Source organism: Pan paniscus, chromosome 5 (assembly GCF_029289425.2).
Source record: "Pan paniscus chromosome 5, NHGRI_mPanPan1-v2.0_pri, whole genome shotgun sequence".
Lineage (NCBI taxonomy): Eukaryota > Metazoa > Chordata > Mammalia > Primates > Hominidae > Pan > Pan paniscus.
Genome location: NC_073254.2, coordinates 109,074,282 through 109,088,864, shown reverse-complemented (window position 1 = coordinate 109,088,864; position 14,583 = coordinate 109,074,282). Strand labels below are relative to the sequence as shown.

The 14,583-nt window shown below is 42.1% G+C and overlaps 1 pseudogene; it reads right to left on the bottom strand.

The window, feature by feature from the left end:
• Positions 1 to 350: 350 nt before the first annotated feature.
• On the bottom strand, positions 351 to 7,489 carry LOC117980641 (small EDRK-rich factor 2-like; annotated as a pseudogene).
• Positions 7,490 to 14,583: the final 7,094 nt, after the last annotated feature.

Genomic DNA, 14,583 nt, shown 5'->3' with positions numbered 1-14,583 from the left:
TTAGCATATAATCAAGAAATAACCATAAAAATAGCCAACCAGCAGCCCTCGGGGCTGCTCTGCCTTTGGAGCAGCCCATTCTTTTTAAATTTACTTCTCTAATAAACTTGCTTTCACTTTCCTCTATGGACTTGTTACCGGTGGCGAATCCTTATGTGTCTGTAGCAACCTCAATTCTTGCCTCCTCAGAGGAAAGAATTTGACTGAGGGGCATAAAGGCAGAAGGAGGGACTGAGGCAAATTTTAGAACAGGAGTGAAAGTTTATTAAAAAGCTTTAGAGCAGAAGGCTGGGTGCAGTGGCTCATGCCTCCGAAAGTGCCTGTAATTGCAGCACTTTGGGAGGCCGAGGTGGGCCGATCACTTGAGGTCAGGAGTTCAAGACCAGCCTGGCCGACACTGGTCACAGCCAGTGCCAGGGAAAGGCAGTCTCTCAATAGATAGAAAAAACCTGAAGCCAATAGATAGATGAAACTCTGTCTCTACTAAAAATACAAAAATTAGCCAGTTGTGCACCTGTAGTCCCAGCTGTTCAGGAGGCTGAGGCAGGAACATTGCTTAAACCCGGGAGGTGGAGATTGCAGTGAGCTGAGATCACGCCACTGCACTGCAGCCTGGGTGACAGAGTGAGACTCCGTCTCAAAAAAGAAAACATAAATAAATAAAACTTTAGAGCAGGAATGAAAGGAAGTGAAGTACACTTGGAAGGGGGCCAAGAGAGTGACTTGAGAAATCAAGTGCCTGGTTTGACATTTTGACTTGGGGTTTTATAAGTTGGCATGCTTCAGGATTCCTGCCGTCTTCCCTGGTTCTTCCCTTGGGGTGGGCTGTCTGCATGCATAGCGGCCTGCTAGCACTTGGGAGAGGCCGCATGCTCAGTGTGTTTACTGGAGTTGTACGCATGCTCACTTGAGGCATTCTTCTCTTACCAAACGCTCCTAGGTCATATACCGGTTAAAACGCTGCCATTTTGCCTTTTAGTGCGCATGCTTGAGCCCACTTGACCATCTCCTGAGATCTTACTGGGGAGCTGCTGATCACCAGCTTCAGGTTTTTTTTTAAATCTGTTGGGAGACTGCCTTTTTCTGGCACCGGCTGTGAGCAATTATTATTTTAGAGAGAGAGCGTTAACAACTGCTTGGCCATCACCTGATGGTTGCCTGACATTCCTGGTTGGGGGGGCCCTCTCCTGCTCTGCTCATGTTTGACTAGCTGCCTACAGTGACAGACTCACCCTGAATTCTTTCTTGCACGAGGTCCAAGAACCCTCTCTTGATGCCTGAATTGGGACCCCTTTCCAGTAACAATTTTAGGAGATGGCATTGCAGACAGGCTCTCAAACAGAAGAAAAACAAAGGATGATGTTTGGTTTATTGAAAATGCCTGGAAAAAAAAAAAGGTTAATGTTGGAAACAGTCTATATACCAGTTTTTTTAGAGTCTGGAGGGCAGTCAGTTGAGGTGTCTAGATATTAGAGTCAAAGCATCTTTGGTTAAAGTGGAAGTAGGCAGTGGCAATCGGACAGATTTTTCTGTTGTTTGCATGTCACAAGGTTGTTTACACAAGCTTCAGCTTGCAGGGCATCAGGGAAAAGGTAGTTACAATTTTAGTGAATTTAAGTCAGAAAAATGAAGGAAAAATTTGGAAATGTTAGTTTGGAGACTTGTAGCCAGGAAAGAATTCAGAATTTTGTCCAAATTGTAGACAAATAATAAAATCTCAAAAACAATGGTAGGGCTAGAATCTCTCTTTTTTTTTTTTTTTTTTTGAGACAGGGTCCCACTCTGTTGCCCAGGCTGGAGTGCAGTGGCATAGTCATAGCTCACTGCAGCCTCCACCTCCTGGGGCTCAGGTGATCCTCCCACCTCAGTCTGTCAAGTAGCTGGGAATACTGGCTAATTAAAAAATATATATATTTTTGTAGAGATGGGGTTTCACCATGTTGCCCAGACTGGTCTTGAACTCCTGGGTTTAAGTGATCCACCTGCCTCGGCCTCCCAAAGTGCTGGAATTATAGGCATGAACCACTGTGCCCAGCCTAGGACTAGAATCTAATAGCAGGTGTACTATAATTTTCTTCTGAAACATAACTTTTTTTCTCTCCAGTCTTTCTTTCTACCAAAGATAAATTATAGTAAGACCAATTTACTTGCAAAATAACTTTTACTCCTATTATACTTGGCCTGATTATTTGCACAAAATGCAGTAAGAAGAGTGATTGGCTATATAGGCTCTTTAAAGTTGGCTTTTGTTGATGAAAAGAGTTAAACTCTGTAAAATATTTGAAGAGATTTATTCTGAGCCAAATATTAATGACTATGGCTCATGACATAGCCCCAGGAGATCCTGAAAGCATGTGTCTAAGGTAGTCAGGCTACAGCTTGGTTGCATACATTTTTTTTTTTTTTAGATGGAGTTTCACTCTTGCTGCCCAGGCTGGAGTGCAAGGGCGCAATCTCGGCTCACCGCAACCTCTGCCTCCCGGGTTCAAGCAATTCTGCCTCAGCCTCCCGAGTAGCTGGGATTATAGGCATGCGCCACCACACCTGGCTAATTTTGTATTTTTAGTAGGGATGGGGTTTCTCCATGTTGGTCAGGCTGGTCTCGAACTCCCAAATTGAGGTGATCCACCCACCTCAGCCTCCCAAAGTGCTGGGATTACAGGTGTGAGCCACCGTGCCTGGCCTGGTTTTATACATTTTAGGGAGACATAAAACACCAATCAGTACATCTAAGATGTACATTGGTTCGGTCCAGAAATATGGGACAACTCAAAGCGGGGACTTCCAGGTCATAGGTGGATTCAAAAAGAGTTTATCAGCCGGGTGCTGGGCAGATCACGAGGTCAGGAGATTGAGACCACCCTGGCCAACATGGTGAAACCCCATCTCTACTAAAAATACAAAAATTAGCTGGGTGTGGTGGCGTGCGCCTGTAATCCCAGATACTCAGGATGCTGAGGCAGGAGAATCGCTTGAAACCAGGAGGCAGAGATTGCAGTGAGCCGAGATTGTGCCACTGTACTCCAGCCTGGTGACAGAGAAAGACTCCATCTCAAAAAAACAAAAACAAAAACAAAAACAAACAAACAAACAAACAAAAAAAAGAGTTTATCTAAAAACCTAAAATCAATAGAAGGGAGTTTCTGAGTTAAGACAAGGGGTTGTGGAGACTAAGTTTAATAGATTGCAAAGGTTTTTTATTGGACATAAAAAGATGCCAGATTCTTCAGTGAATTCTCTACTGGCTAAGGAAAAAGACATGGAAAGGGAAGGGGATTCTCTATAGAATTTAGATTTTCCTCACAGGAGAGCTTTGCAGGGCCATTTCAAAATATGTCAAAGAAATATATTTTAGGGTAAAATACTTCAATTTCTTTCAGAGCCTACCATCTCATGTTGGTATCTTATTGTTATAAAGAGTGTTTTGGCTGAGTGTGATGGCTCACACCTGTAATCTGTGTTACTTTGGGAGGCCAAGATAGGCAGATACCTGAGGCCAGGAGTTTGAGACCAGCCTGGCCAACACGGCAAAACCCTGTCTCTGCTAAAAAAAAAAATACAAAAATTAGCCAGGCGTGGTGATGCACACCTGTAGTCCCAGCTACTCTGGAGGCTGAGGTAGGAGAATCACTTGAACCCAGGAGGCAGAGGTTGCAGTGAGCTGAAATCACACCACTGCACTCCAGCCTGGGCAACAGAGCAAGACTCTGTTTCAAAAAAAAAAAAAAAATCTGTTCTGTCAGTCTTAAGGTTTCTGTTTTAATGTTAATGCTGATCAGCTATGCCTGAATTCTACAGGGAGGAGAGTATAATAAGGCATGTCCAAATCCCCCCTTCCTATTTATGGCCTGAACTAGTTTTTCTTTTTCTTTCTTTCTTTTTTTTTTTTTTTGAGACAGTGTCTCGCTCTGTCACCCAGGCTGGAGTACAGTGGTGTGATCTCAGCTCACTGCCACCTCTGTCTCCTGGGTTCAAGTGATTCTCATGGTTCAGCCTCCTGAGTAGCTGGGATTACAGGTACGCACCACCAAGCCGGGCTAATTTTTGTATTTTTTAGTAGAGACAGGGTTTCACCATTTTGGCTAGGCTGGTCTTGAATTCTTGGCCTCAAGTGATCTGCCCACCACGTCCTCCCAAAGTGCTGGGATTACAGGTGTGAGCCACTGTGCCTGGCCTGAACTAGTTTTTCAGGTTAACTTTGGAATGGCCTTGGCCAAGAGGAGGTTCATTCAGTTAGTTTGAGAGGCTTAGAATTAAATATCTGGTTTACATTTTGCTGGAACTTTTTTGTTTGTTTGTTTTGTTTTTATTTTTTTATTTTAAGAAAAGGTCTCACTTTGTTGCCCAGGCTGGAGTGCAGTGGCATGATAATAGCTCATGGCAGTCTCAATGTCCTGGGCTCAAGCAATCCTCCCAACTCAGCCTCACAAGTAGCTGAAACTACAGGTGTGCACCACCACACATGGCTAATTAAAAAAAAAAAATTTTGTAGAGACCGAGTCTCCCCTCTGTTGCCCAGGATGGTCTCAAACTCCTGTGCTCAAGCAATTCCTCCTGACTTGGCCTCCCAAAGTGCTGGGATTACAGGCATGAGCCACTGTATTACTTCATTGTCACATTGCTATAAAGAAATATTCAAGAGTGAGTAACTTATAAGAAAAGAGGTTTAATTGGCTCACAATTCTACTGGCTGCAAGGAAGCATGGCACATCTGTTTCTGGGGAGGCCTCAGGAAGCTTACAATCATGACAGAAGGTGAAGGAGGAGCCAGTACTACACATGGCTGACGCAGGAGGAAGAGAGAGATGGGGGAGGTGCCACACACTTTTAAACAACCAGATGTCATGAGAACTCACTCACTATCACGAGAACAGCACCGATGGGGAAATCTGCACTCATGATCCAATCACCTCCCACCAGTCCCCACCTCCAATATTGGGGATTACAATTTGACATGAGATTTAAGGAAGGACACAAATCCAAACTGTATTAGCCACCTTGCCCAGCCTGCTGGAAGTTTTTAATAAAGAATCTCAGATTAGACTTTTAAAGGCTGGGAAGCCAAGCTAAAGATCGGCCACTAGAGTGTGCCTGTAATACCGACATGAATTCAGTGATGAATTTCTCTCTTCTTGAGGTTCCCCAAATATCTTGAGTTTCTTGGGCCTGTCAGAAAGTAACACTCTTTACTTACTACAAAATCAGGGACACTGCAAGGGAACAGTGTAGACAAGGTACTAGGCCAATCTTTTCCCAGATCTACTGGCTTTAACATCAACCTTGATTCCTCAAAGCAATCTGGTCACATCTGAAAATACGACATTCCAGTCAAAGTCTTGGTAAAATAACCAGTGTCTCTGATTGTGTCCTGTCACAGAAGAAAACACATTCTTATTAAACTTATGTAAATAACTACATTGCCAACTTGTATGAATAGTTTTTGAATTCTGATGAAATCAGGTACAGAGAAAGGTAAATGTTTTAATTTTGCTCACAAAAGTATACTTTACTTAATTGCTGTAAGCTACAAACAGCTTAAGATAAAAAAAGTTTACTGACAATGGAAAACAAAACATAAGAATCAGCAATGCTTGAGTGAGACATCCAACTTCTGAGTAGAAACCTTTGTGGCACCAGTGAAAAAAAATAGAATTAAATATGGGTGATGTTTAGAAAGGCAAGAAGATTTTTGTTCAGAAGTGTGCCCAGTGCAACACCATGGAAAAGGGAGCAAACCTGTAATCCCAGCACTTTGAGAGGCTGAGACAGGAGAACTGCGTAAGCCCAGGAGATCAAGACCAGCCTGGGGAGCGTAGTGGGGCCTTATCTCTACAAAAAAACAATGAAATATAGCTGGCCATGGTGGTGCATGCCTGTGAAAGGCTGCAGTGGGAGAATTGCTTGAGCCCAAGAGTTAGAGGCTGCAGTGAGCTGTGTTCATACCACTGCACTCCAGCCTGGGTGACAGAGTGAGACCATATCTCAAATAAATAAATAAATGAAAGAACCAGCAATATTTCAAGCAGAAAAGTTATGGAAAAATTATTTCAGCTGGGTGCAGTGGCTCATGCTTATAATCACAGCATTTTGGGAGGCTGAGGCAGGAGGATTGCTTGAGCCCAGGAGTTTGAGACCAGCCTGGGCAACATAGCGAGACCTTGCCTGTACTAAAAATAAAAAATTAGCCAGTCATGGTGGTACATGCCTGTGGTCCCAGCTGCTCTAGAAGCTGAGGTGGGAGGATCACTTGAGCCCAGGAGGTCGAAGCTGCAGTGAGCCGATCATGCACTGTACTCCAGCCTGGGTGACAGAGCGAGACCCTGTCTAAAAAACAGTAATAACAACAATTTCAGTCCTTTATTACTTTAGTCGCATGTAATTAATTCTTGCTCTGCTTGATATTGGTTAGCAATTTTATGAGTCCCCTTTTTTCACTGAAGTTTTTGAAATTCTTATGCAGTCCAATTGTGTGATCTCAAAATTATCAGCAGAGGTGTGTATTTAAGAGTACCTGTGACAGTCTCCATTTTTTTCCATCAATCTTCTTGAAGACACAACACTCTAGGATTTACAAACAGAATGTAGAGAAAAAGCGTTAGAATAATGCAATTTGCCAAGATATACCAGATTTTTAGGAATCTCATGCAATTTTTGAACACGTTAACACATTTATACAAATATAACTCAAAGTTAAGCATCATTTCATTCTTTTTCTTCCCCAAGGAATTACAAAGCTACTTTTAATACTTTGGGGTGAGCCCCACAGGAATAAAAAACACTGGGAAGGGGCAACTGTGACTCCCATGGCCCGGGGCAGAGAGGCTACCTGAGGGGAAGGAAGCACGAAAGGGACCTGCTGCAGATGCAGGGACACTGGTGAATGGCAGGAGGGTTGCGCATGAAGCCACAAAGCTACTTGGGTTTCTCCTTCTCATTTGCCTTCTTCTGCTTTTGCTGCATGATCTCTGAGTCCCTGTACTTGCAGGTGGCATCAGAAAGCTGGTCATCTTGGTGCTTTCTCTTAAATGAGTTGCTCTGCTTTTCCATATTTTCTGCTGGGTGAGCTCACGCTGGTCACCATGGGTCATGGCATTGACCGACACCCTGGGAGGCCAAGGTGGGAGAATCACTTGAGTCTACAAGTTTCAGACCAGCCTGGGCAACATGGTGAGACCCTGTCTTTAACAAAAGTAAAAAAAGATTAGCTGGGCATGGTGGCGCATGCTCATAGTCCTAGCTACTCAGGAGACTAAGATGGGAGGATTGAACCCAGGGGTTTGAGGTTACGGGGAGTTGTGATTGTGCCATTACACTTCAGCCTGGGAGAAGGAGTAAGAGCCTGTCTCTTAATAAATAAATAAATAAATAAATAAGAAATGATCATTAAAAGATTAAAAAATCCACTCTTTGATAGAGAGGAGACTGTTTTTCAAACAATCTGAAAACTAGTAAAGACATTATGATGCAAATTCCTCTATCTCTCTTTTTTTTTTTTTAACAATTTACTCAAAAGGTGAACAACTCTTTTACTATTTCTTGTTAACACTACAGGAAAATATTATTCATAAGAAAGCGGCACAGCAAGAATTCCTGAGGACAAAAAGAAAAAAGAGAAAACCAAATTCTATCTTTGTATCAATGTATTACTAATGCTAAAGGATATTTTGGATAAAACCTTATAGACAGATTAATCCAATCTCAATCAGCTTTGACCACACAAGATTTCCATAGCCTTTTATTTATTTAAAAAAAAAAATAGAAACTAGGTCTTGCTGTGTTGATCAGGGTGGTCTCAAACTCCTGGCCTCAAGCAATCTTCTTGCCTTGGCCTCCCAAAGTGCTAAGATTACAGGTGTGAGCCGGCGCACCTGGTCCCATAAACCTTTTATAACCTCTTACAAATTTTTTTTCACTCTTTTTTCCCCAACTTTCTGTATCCATTCAGTTTTGTCTTTTTTCTTTTCTTCCCTTATTTTTTCACCAATCTTTCTGTTTTTATTTCTTTAATTTAAAAGAACCTTTAAATAACCACTAAACTACACAAAATTACTTTTCCTTGAACAAAAAAACACATCCTCACGTTTTTAAAATAACTTTCCTTACCAAAAACACTTGCTACTTTTCTTACGTACTTTGTATACAGAATTATTTCTCTTATATGTAGTAGTTTTAATTACGGATGTTAACTACAACTTTCTTAGTAATGCTAATTTCCAGTGAAAAACCTAGTAAGTAAACATTTTTTTTTTTTGAGACAGATCACTCTGTTGCCCAGGCTGGAGTGCAGTGGCACGATCTCAGCTCACTGCAACCTCTGCCTCCTGGGTTCAAGCGATTCTTGTGCCTGGGCCACCCGAGTAGCTGGGATTACAGATGTGCGTCACTATGCCTGGTTAATTTTTGTATTTTCAGTAGAGACGAGGTTTCACCATGTTGGCTAGGCTGGCCTTGAACTCCTGGCCTCAAGTGATTTGCCCACCTTGGCTTTCCAAAGTATTGGGATTGCGGATGTGAGCCACTGCGCTTGGCCAAGCAATTTTGATTGTTTGGTATCAGGTGCAGAGCCTGGCACAGAGGATAGAGCAGTGCAGACAATGCCTGGAGGATTTGACTCTTTCTAGCATGGCCAGGAGATACAGCTGGGTCAGGGAGGACATACTGGACTTGGCTCTACCCTGTAGTTGGTGGCCTAAGTGCTGTGGATATGCATATGTCTTCAGGCCTCATCATCGCCACCTGTTTAGGCCACAGAATCTAACAACTCAAAACCAAAGATGTAAGCTTACAGCTAGATCAAGAAAATATCAAAAGTATCACAGAAGCCACAGTTTTATTACCTTCAAACATCTAGCAGAGACAGCATACATTTGTCTGACCAGTATACTCAAGCAAAAATGTCTAAAATTCTGAAGATATTTCTATTTTATTTTACCAGCAATTTAAAACCTAGCCTTCTTTAATAGAGATGACTAAAGTCATGTGAATTTGAAAAGCATTTGGGCTAGTTATTTACTTTATAAGTGCTCATTTATTTGTAGGTCAGTTTGGTACCCTGCAGACAATATGCAAACAGACATGTTTATACATGTATACATAAAAATACAGACAAACAGCCAGGTGTGGTGGTGTGTCCCTGTGGTCCCAGCTACTTAGGAGGCTGAGGTGGCAGTTCAGCCTGGGCAATATAGTGTGACCTTGTCTTTAAGAAAAGTTAAAAATAAAAAAAATTTTTACTTAAAATACAGACACTCAGGTGTGGTGGGTCACACCTTGTAATCTCAGCCCTTTGGGAGGCTGAGGCAGGAGGATCACTTGAGTCCAGGAGTTCAAGACTAGCCTGAGCACCATAGCAAGATCCCATTTATACAAAAAATATTAGCCAGGTGTGGTGTTGTGTGCCTGTGGTCCTAGCTACTCAGGAAGCTGAGGCAGGAGGATCACTTGAGCCCAGGTAGTCAAGGCTTCAGTGAGCTATAATCACACCACTGCACTCCAGCCTGGGCAACAAAGTGAGACATTGTCTCAAAAATTAATAAATTGCTGGGCATGTTGGCTCATGCCTGTAATCCCAGCACTTTGGGAGGCCGAGGCAGGTGGATCATTTGAGGACCGGAGTTTGAGATCAGCCTGGCCAACATGGTGAAATCCCATCTCTACTAAAAATACAAAAATTAGCTGGGCCTGGTGGTACATGCCTGCAGTTCCAGCTACTCTGGAGGCTGAGGTGTAAGAATTGCTTAAGCCCAAGTGGTGGAGGTTGCAGTGAGTTGAGATCATGCCACTGCACTCCAGCCTGGGCAACAGAGTGAGACTCTGTCTCAAAAAAAAAAAAAATTAATAAATTTAAAAAAAAAACAGACAAACATACAGACTTAACAGCTTTGATTTTTAAAATTTTAGCAATTAGATATTTAAAACTCACTATTTTATTTATTTTTTTATTTGAGATATGGTTTTACTATGTTGAGCATGCTAACCTTAAACTTCTGAGCTCAAGCAACCCTTCTGCCTCAGCCTCCAGGTAGCTGGGACCAAAGGCACATGCTACTGTGCCCAGCTTAAAACCCACTAGTTAACAAAAGGACAATTAAATTAAGTCATGGCTCTGTAAATGGAACAAGTTAAAGTTTATCTGTCTTACATGGCCAAAGCCTTTCCCTAGTTTTAGAGGAAACAAGATAGCAAATTTATATCTCAATGTAAAGAGAAAGAATGTAAGGGTTTTCAAGAAGGAGTTTGGTTGTGTTAGAGGAAGATTAAACATGGATACCAAAGTCAAAGTCATGGGAATTTACTATAGATTTTACAAGGAATCATACAGATAAGCCTAGAAAAAATTCAAAAACCTTTTCCAAATAATCAACTGAATGCTAGAAAGCCATATTTTGGACACCAATCTTGTTGGATATGTGGTTTTAAAATTTAGTTTCTGTTTCTTAACTGGATCACTGAGCTCAGGGTGGACCCCATTAAAAAATAAGGCCAAAAAAGCATTTGCAATTTCTAGGGCCTAATACTAGTATATGTGAAAAGCAGGTGCAGCTGGAAGGAGAGCATCTAGAACCCCAAGAATCCAGGATCCCATTTTTACACTGAATCCCAGGTCCTTAAAAAGAGGGAAACACTAAGCCGGGCACGGTGGCTCACGCCTGTAATCCCAGCACTTTGGGAGGCTAAGGTGGATGGATCGCCTGAGGTCAGGAGTTTGAGACCAGCCTGGCCAACACAATGAAACACCATCTCTACTAAAAATGCAAAAAGTTAGCTGGGCGTGGTGGTGGGCACCTGTAATCCCAGCTACTAGGGAGGCTGAGGCAGGTGATTCGCTTGAACCTGGGAGGCAGAGGTTGTGGTGAGCCGCGATCGCGCCATTGCACTCCAGCCTAAGCAACAAGAGCGAAACTCTGTCACAAACAAACAAACAAACAAAAAAGGAAACACTATGGGATCAGGCTGTGCAATGTTTCCACTCTGCACCTTGTTGCAAGGATATTCCCCCAGGGCTGGTGGGTGACTCAACATCAGTTTGCCTACTCTGTGATCAAACCATCCCCCATGGGAATCTTATCACTTTGTGGTGAGGGTTCCTACAGCCTCCAGGTGTCCAAACCACACCTCTTTTTATCTAAACGCATGAAGAAATAAGTAGCTTCCTGCAGTAATAACCATTTGTGATAACCACTGTCAGCTACCTCCAAAACTGCAGCCCTTGCCAGTGACCCACCAGTCTTCACACACAGAAAGGTCAGGTTTCTCTCACAGTACAAAGTAATCCCTGGTACCCCCCAAAGCCAGAGAGATCAGGAAACTCAGCGCAAAAGAGAGTAGAACTTTAGACATGACAGTAACCTGCCCATGACTCTTTAGGCTCCAGGAGGAAAAGAGAAGACCCTAAAAAGGGGATGTATGGCACATTTTTCTGTGTTCCTCAGGGGGTCTCAGTGGCAAAAAAAGCCTGGGTACAGTGGCTCATGTCTGTAATCCCAGCACTTTGGGAGGCTAAGGCAGGAGGATTGCTTGAGCCCAAGAGTTTGAGACCAGCCTGGGCAACATAGTGGGACCCCATTGCTACAAAAAATGAAAACATTAGCCAGGCCTGGTAGTATACACCTGAGGTCCTAGCTATTTGGGAGGCTGACGTGGGAGGATCCCTTGGGAGGTCAAGGCCGCAGTGAGCCGTGATTGTGCCACTGGACTCCAGCCTGGTGGGCAACAGAGTGAAACCTTGTTTTAAAAAAAAAAAAAAGAAAGAAAGAAAGAAAAGAAAAGGAAACAAAAGAAAAGAAAAAAAGGCAAAAAGGAAGTAGAAGTGGAAAGAAATGGAAGAACAAATCTTAGAGGAGTCAATTTGGAGATTTTAAGCTTTCTTGAAAGGCCACTGAAATTTTATATTTTTCTCAGCAAAAATCGTGCCAATAAAAAGGAAGCAAATAGAAGAACCAAACATATAATTAGAAATGAAATTCAGTCGACTGGAAAAAATTCCCAGAAACAGGATCCAAAAGCGAAAGTTTTTTTTGTTTTGTTTTTTGTTTTTTTGTTTTTTTTTTGAGACAGGGTCTCCCTCTGTCACCGCGGCTGGAGTGCAGTGGCACAATCATAGCTTACTGCAGCCTCAACCTTCCAGGCTTAAGTGATCCTCTCACCTCAGCCTTTCAAGTAGCTGGGACCACAGGTATGCGTCACAACACCAGGCTCATTTTTTTTCTTTTTGTGGAAATGGGATTTCACTATGTTGCCCAGGCTGATCTTGAACTACTAGCCTCAAGTGATTCTCCTGACTCAGCCTCCTAAAGTGCTGGGATTATAGGTGTGAGCCACTGCACCTGGCCAGTTTTCGTTTTTCAAAAAAAAGAAAAAAGAAAAAGAAAAAACAAAAACATTATAGTCTAAATATCAGCTTTTGATTAAGCTGACTTCTGAATGACCATGAAGATTAAAAAAAAAATTTTACAAATCTCTTACTATCAGATTTTATCCAGGACAAAGAGCCAATATTCCTGGCTTTTGAACTTTTTACCAAAGATATCTTCCTAGAGATTCACCAAAACCAAAATGCCTTAACCAAGATTATGACTTAACCAAGGATGTATGAGGCATCTCCAAAGAGGTGCAAATCAGTCCTCACAAGATTCAGAACCACCTCAAAGATAGCTCCAAGAAAGGAAAGTTTCATTAGACACAAATGGGGTACAACCCACATTTCTGTCTGACCATATCCCTATATATCAGTCAAAGTAGATTTAAAGACAAGGAGTATTTCTAAAGATAAAGAAGATCATTTTGCAATGATAAAAAGGTCATTTAAACAAGAAGACATAATAATTAATTTTATTTATTTATTTATTTTGAGACAGGGTCTCTGTCACCCAGGCGAAGTACAGTGGCGTGATCTCAGCTCACTGCAAACTCCACCTCTTAGGCTCAAGCTATCCTCCCACCTCAGCCTCCCAAGAAGCTGGGACTACAGGCATGCACCACCATGCCTAGCTAATTTTTAATTTTTTTTTCTACATATGGGGTCTCACCATGTTTCCCAGGCTGGTCTCAAACTCCTGGGCTCAAGCAACCCACCTGCCTTGGCCTCCCAAAGTGCTGGGATTACAGGTGTGAGCCACCGTGCCCAGCCAAGAAGACATAACAATTCTAAGTGCATGTGCACCTCGTAATAGCTTCAAGGTGTATGAAAGCAAAATATTGATAAAAGAGAAATAGATCTCCAGGCATACTTGGAGGTTTTAACGCTTCTCCTTCAGTGTGTGATGGGGTAAGAAGACAAAATATCAATAAGGTTATAGAAGATTTGGATAGGCCGGGCGCGGTGGCTTATGCCTCTAATTCCAGCAGTTTGGGAGGTGAGGTGGGCGGATCACCTGAGGTCAGGAGTTCGAGACCAGCCCAACCAACATGGAGAAACCCCGTGTCTACTAAAAATACAAAATTAGCCGGGAGTGATGGCACATGCCTGTAATCCCAGCTACTCAGGAGGCTGAGGCAGGAGAGTCGCTTGAACCCGGGAGGTGGAGGTTGCAGTGAGCCGAGATCGTGCCATTGCACTCCAGCCTGAGCAATAAGAAACTCCATCTCAAAAAAAAAAAAAAAAAAAAAGATTTGGATAACACTGTCACCATTTTGACTTGATTTACATGTTTATAGATAATCTAATAATTTCAGAGTATACATTCTTTATAAGTTCTTTCCATTCATCAAGATATACTTTATGCTGCTGCATTATATATGCAATTTAAAAATAATATCATTTACAAAAGCATCAAAATATGAAATACCTAGGAATAAAAAATTTAATCAACAATGTGCAAAACCTGCACACTGAAGAACATTAAATATTACGGTGAGAAATTAAGGACCTAAATAAATGGAGTGGTAAACTGTGTTCATGGATTGGAAGCATCCATCTTATTAAGATGTAAACTCTCTTGATATTGGCTCATAGAGCCAAAGCCATCCCAACCAAAATCCTAGCAGAATTATTTAAACAGAAATGAGCAAGTTGATTGTAAAGCTTATATGAAGTTGCAGAGAATCTAGAATAGCTAAAATAATCTTGAGAAGGACAAAGTTGGGAGACTTCAACGCTTCAAAAACATAATTTTTGAATTCAAAAATTATTAAAAGCACTTTGGGAGTCTGAGGCAGGAGGATTGCTTGAGCCCAGGAGTTCAAGACCAGCCTGGACAACATAGTGAGACCCTGTCTCTACAAAAAATAAAAAATTAGCCAGGCATGATGGCACACACCTGTGGTCCCAAGCTACTCAGGAAGCTAAGGTTGGAGGATTTCTTGAGCCCAGGAGTAAGCCCTGATCACACCACTTTGCACACTAGCCTGGGTGACAGAGCAAGTCCCTGATCTCAAAAAAAAAAAAAAAAAAATTACCAAAAGGCTACAGTCATCAAAACTGTGTGATACTATTGTAAGTAGATCAATGGAATCCACAAATAGACCCACACATATATAGTGGATTGTCTTTTTACAAAGGTGCCAGGGAAATTCAATGGGGAAATTGATAGGCCAACAAATATGACTAGAACAACTAGATATTTGGAAAAATTGTAATTTTAT